General features: G+C 44.0%; 1 protein-coding gene across 1 annotated transcript in view; it reads right to left on the bottom strand.

The window, feature by feature from the left end:
- ASIC2 (acid-sensing (proton-gated) ion channel 2) overlaps window positions 1–5,805 on the bottom strand; it is a 514,796-nt gene that overhangs the window by 186,435 nt on the left and 322,556 nt on the right. The gene's annotated exons all lie outside the window — the stretch shown is intronic.

The following is a 5,805-nucleotide window of genomic DNA, read 5'->3' as shown; positions in this document are numbered from 1 at the left end:
TCCCTGTTGTGTTCAGTGCTGTACAAGCACAGAGCTGTAGGAAAAGGTATTGCGCACAGAGCTCCTCTTCCCGGGTTTGCGTTGATGAGGCAATACATAATGCAGCCCCTGTGGCCCATCCTGTATAAATGAGCTTTGAGATAGGACAAGGAGCCGTTGGCTTAATTTCTAACAAGGGAGATTTTGGTTAGACATTGGGGAAAACTTTTTTGCGATGAGGCCAATTAAATACTGAAATAAATTGCCTGGCAAAGGTGTAGCAACGCCATTACGGGGGTTGTGCAGAATGGATTAGACATGCATCTCTCAGGAAGGAGCAACCTGGATACTCCTTTCTTTGGCAAGGCAAACACCACCCGAGGTCCCTCCCAACCAAGATTTTCTATGATTTTAATGACTGTTATGATCAACCAATGTTTATGCCCTTTATCCTTCTTCCTACCCCTGGCTTCTCAACATCATGAAACCGTCCTGGCTGAGCCAGGCTTAGCAGGGCCATCTCCAACCTTCTCTGTGCATTTCCCCATGGAGCAACACACCACAAAGCTCACATTTTTGCTCTGTCTATGCAATTTATTAAGCAGATCTTGGTCTGTACCCATGTCCTGCTTCCTTATGCCCAGGCTCCAGGACACATGGGAGAAAAAGCTTAGCCCCAACCCCTTGCCCTCCTCACTGGATGTTTATAGGCTACCTGGCAGCACAACACACATCTCCACATTTTTGTTAATCAGTTTTGGCACCTCTCATTTGTGTTCCTGTGCAGGGATGCTCCATTATTTGCACCACAGCCACAGGAAAGGTATTCACCCTGAAGAACTGCAATAAGGATCAGGGTGGCTTCCAAATGCCTGTTTCTGATCTTGGGTCAAAGAAATAAGGTTGTAGAAGAAATTACCGGGTCAGAATTTATTACAGTTTGGGCTGATGAATTTGCAGGATTGCTGAACATCTGGATTCAGCAACTGCCTAATGGCAAGCAAGTAAAAATATTCCCCAAGGAATATGAACCTGCAGATCACAACGTCAGCATGCCCATTTGAAGAGGCTGACCTTGCTTTTTTAACAGCATAGAAGAGAACAGTTTCTGTTTTGCACAGCGTCTGTGCAAAAGAGCATAGAAAGAACACGCAGGGATCCTATGTGCGAGCACAACTGGTAGTTGTGCTGTAGCACACTCTGAGCTAATACTTCGGGCCAAACCAGTGTGTCTTGCAGACATCCACAGGAGCTGTGCATGCCAGATAGGCTTGGCTGTTTGCAGAGTTTTGTGCGAAGCAATAAGCCGGTGGAAAACATGTCTCTGCCAAAGCTGCTGTTCTGCTCCCAAGAAGCCGTTGTTGAAATTCAGAAGACAAAATCTGTATTTCAGCCTGAGATGCAAAATGTTGAAAAGTGGCCTCCAGTGGCTAAGCTCTCAAAACCTCATCTCTGCTATCCTGAGTACAGCAAATGCTGGTGGTTTATTATTCCAAAGCCTGATGCTAAGAGTTTAACCCCACCCTCCCCTCTCTGTGCAGGAAGCACAGTACTAAACACTTTGAGAGGCTGATCTGGAAAACCAGAAGGTGCAATCAAACAGCCTGGTCCAAGAGGGAAAAGCAGTTCCCCCAGGAAAGAGGTATCCAGCTTTGCACTGATTCAAAAGACCTCTGACCTTGTATATATTAATGTATGGATCCGTCTCCATCCCAGCACTGTAGCATGACTGCTCTTGGGCTTTGAGGACATGGAGAAACACTTTATCCAGAAGGCCAAAAAAGTCACTTTCTTTCAAAGTCACTTAATCAAAGGTAACTGTCTATTTTAGGATGAGATGACTTGTGCCTCTGAAGTATGTAAATCATGCTAAGGGACAGCAGTGGCTCAAGGACAAAAGGTCATAGTAGAAATCAGCTGGAGACGTGATGTGACCACAACTTACAAGATTTTTTTTTTTAAATTAAAATAAAGGAAGAAAACAATGGTAGGTAGAAACGGAGCATCCCCTCCCTCCACGCCTTACCGAGAAATAGCTAAGTAGTACTTCCTACCTGCACGGCAAGAAGTGTCCATTCAAACTCTGCTTTTACTTAGGTCCTGACTGCACATCTGTATTAGTAAAGTTCAAACATTTCCAGGGACTGCCAAACTATCTAAATGGTCCTTTGCAAGCTTTGGGCCCATGGCCATTGGCACTCTCCCAAGAAATTCGCAGGCACCTGTCAGCAGATGGCACAGCCCCATGATGATGCTTACAGGGCAGGTTGCATTCAGCCTCCCTGATATGAGGGTTGTGAAGTCTCCTGGCATACCGACCTCGTAACGACCCATCTCAATGCTAGAGAATATTCCAGGCACATCAAATGTACCAACACAGGCAGAGCCTGTATGTGCCCGATGGAAAGCAAAGCCTCTAACCACCATGATGGTTCAGATGTTTTCCCTTTGGATCCAGAAATGCCGGTCTGGCTATGAGGAGTGGTTACGTAAAAATTATGCATGTGAAGGAGGAAAAATAAAAAATGTTTTCAAAGAGTTAGCATTTTTGGATGGGAAAACTTTTTCTTCTTTCAAAAATGCCCGACTTACTCTCCTGTGCTTGTCAGCTGCTCCAAAGGGTGCCCTCCAGACAGCAAGCTAAGATGTAGCTTTCAGAAAGATGTTCTATTCTCATGGAGCAATTTCGGGAGAGTGTTTTGCAGTTCAAGCTAAGCTTTCGAGCTGGCTGAGAGCAAGCTGACGTGCAGTGTCTGCTGCAGATGTGTCTGCTGCTCTCTGGGCAAGCCTCGAGCATGATGTTTGCTGAGCACAGCTCTTGTACAGACAAGACATCTTGTTGACTTGGGGTGAATTGCTTGTGTACACATGAAGATTCGTATCAGGAGAAAGAAGAAAACTGCTTTCTCCTCCACTGGGTGATGTTATTATTTTTTTCTCCTACTCCCCAAATAAAAGATCCACTGATTCTAGGTAGTCCAATTACTTCTCTTTCTAGCATCTCAGGTAGGGAAATACACATGTCCAAACGACTGCCAGTCATGGAAAATAAGCTAATTGATTGTCTTTTAATATTGTCTGCCTTGTCAATGTGGTGATACATTGCACCACTGAGACAGCGTTTCTGTACTAAACCTTTGTTGTCAGTTGCTTAAAACACTCACACCAGAAATACCTTTATTGGTTTGACATTTCTCAGATGTTTTCTGCATTTTAGAAGAACTTAATCAGCTCTTCTTCAGTTATGTGATCATAAAAAATATCTACAGCCCGTAATTTTTTTTCACATCCTTTTTGTGATCAAGTAGCTAAAAAACCTCTTTGTTTTGAATAGAGCTGCTTGTAAAATGTTCCCTCCTACCCCTTCTTCCACTGTAGAATTTTGTCTTTTTGTTAAGAGTTATTTGGGTTTTGACTTCAGGGTTTTCTGATGAATATTGAAGAACATAAGAGAAGCAGGTGCTTTTTCCAGAAATATACAGGAAAATCCAAAACCTGCTTTTCCATTTCAAAAGTTTCAGGTTCAGTTGGGGTTTTTTCGTCTGTCTTGGGTTTGAACTCAAACTCACTTTAGAGATAAATATCATGGCAGAGTCTTAAGCTATAAATCATTTCTAGATGCCTGTTTCTTCCCCACAAATCGAATCAAAGCCTCCCCCCTTAGACAACCCATTTTCATGTGGAGATATTTGAAACTAGACCTTTGTATGTGGTATTTTGTACAAATGGACTAATAGCCCCAAAATTGAGTAGTCTTTCTACAAGGATGACCATCTGCTGAAGAGTACATGTTCTTGTCCTACTAAAGATGGTGCCAAACTACAAAGACCGCCATGTCATGACAATTTTATGGGTTGTCAGCATGGCGCACCCTCTGCACCAGCCGGGAACAGACCGAGTTTCCTTTTCACTCCAAAGAGCTCGTTACCAAATCGATGCTGCTAAATTCCCTCATGCAAACTGCCTGTTGCCAGCAAAGCTTGACTCATGCTAAATCTCAGCAGTGCCCAGGACTCAGGGAGGGTGCTGTGCCAGGGAGCACGCTAACGACATCACTGTGAGGGCAAGCACATTTTAGTACCCAAAAACGTTCCCTGGCACGGTGTTATTTACCAGTATAGATTTAGCCAAAGAAACTGTGTTGTGCCTATAAATTCTCCTAGTTTCTATGGCTACGAGGACGTTATAAGTACATCACAGAGAGAGAGATCCGATTGCCCCAGTAGAAAACCTACAAGACAATCACCGTGATTCTTGCTGGCTTTAAAATCAATTAATCTGTTGTAGCAGGAGGTCTGTAGGCCAGACCTTAGCAAGCTGCCCGGAGGCATGAGACCAAAGCAAACAGCTCCACGTGCAACCCTGGCAGATGAGCTGACTGGCTCGTAGGTCAGACTCTCCTACAGCAGCGCTGGCTCCACAGGTCTCCTTGGAGAAAGTAATACGTGAGCTGCTTTTGCTGTTGAAATTGAGGAGCTTTGATTCGGCTGCAGCCACCAGGGAGAAGAAGGGAGGGGACCGTGCTGGGGAGGACAGGGACTGAGCAGAGCAGGTGGCTGGTGACTGCTCCATAGTGAAGCCCTGCTTCACCCGCAGCCTGTCACTAAATGTCAGTTGAGTACCATCACAGTGGACATGAAAAATGGCTCTCTTTACAAAAGGAAAAAAGAAAAACAAAAAGCAAAGAAAGTGCTCAGGATCCACTGCCAGGAGTTGCAGAGCAGTCATATGCTGTTTGGAGACTTTTATGATCAAAGAGTCCTTCCCAACCTCTTTCTTCTGTCATCGCAAAGTCAAGCCCTTTTACAAGACTAACAATATGCAGACATTAAAACTGTGATACAAAGGAAACAGCAAGGATTATGCATTTGATTAATCTTTACATCATAAACTTAAAGGGTAGGATATGCTGTTTCTCCCTGCCTGGAAAGCCCTGGCTACTGTTGGCTTTGAAAACTATAGTTTTTTTCCACTCATTAAATTTCCATTGATAAGAAAGTATAATAGACTCTGCAAACATTGCTGCTTTTTCATGCTCTCAATCTCCCTGTGTGATTGCTTCGAAATCCCCTGATCTTGGTAGTGCTATTTAAGGCGTTGTCTGTACCAAATAGAAGACCAAGCTCAGACCAATAAAGAGACTGCCGGGTTTCTGATGAAGTTTTATTATCTTTAATACAAATGTGCTGGTCATGTAAAACCAGCTTTCTGGCAAACAAGAACTGCATATAAAACAACCCTGGATCCAATTTCTCATTCCAAGACTCCTCAGCACAGAAGTCTCCCTGCATGACAGCTACAGATGATAAATGTACTGACTCAGACGAAGCTGAGCTGTGCTGAAACAGTGAGTCTGGTCTCATTTAGTCCTCTCCTATTAGGACAAGTTAAATTCAAGCTTAAAACTAAACTGGAGAAAAGCTCTTCGCAATCTAAACATTAACCACACCTCTCAGACTACCCATCTCAAAGTCAGCAGAAATAGGCTCAGCTTTTTTGCTGATTTAGCAAGAAAGTCCAGTTTTATTTTAAGGGCTCTTTCAGGGTAGAGTTTGAAAAATGAGGCCCTGTCTACTTTGCCAGCCCCTTGGGAAAGCTGTGTGGCCAGTTTATGTGAGCAAGCAGAGTTTTATTTCCCCTGTTCTGTCCAAACTCCTATTTGGTCTCCCTCAAGCAATATTCGCAAGCATGGTAATTCCACCCAAGAAGCAGTTGCATCTCAGGTTCAGCATCTGAGCTTTGGAGAATTTCATAGTGTATTGGGTTTGCATGGCAAGGTTTTGGTAGCGGGGGGGCTGCAGGGGTGGCTTCTGTGAGAAGCTGCTA

This window comes from Pygoscelis adeliae, unplaced genomic scaffold, assembly GCF_000699105.1.
Source record: "Pygoscelis adeliae isolate BGI_AS28 unplaced genomic scaffold, ASM69910v1 Scaffold112, whole genome shotgun sequence".
In the NCBI taxonomy this organism is placed as follows: domain Eukaryota; kingdom Metazoa; phylum Chordata; class Aves; order Sphenisciformes; family Spheniscidae; genus Pygoscelis; species Pygoscelis adeliae.
Note: the sequence above shows the minus strand (reverse complement) of the source record. Positions and strands in the feature narration are given on the sequence as shown.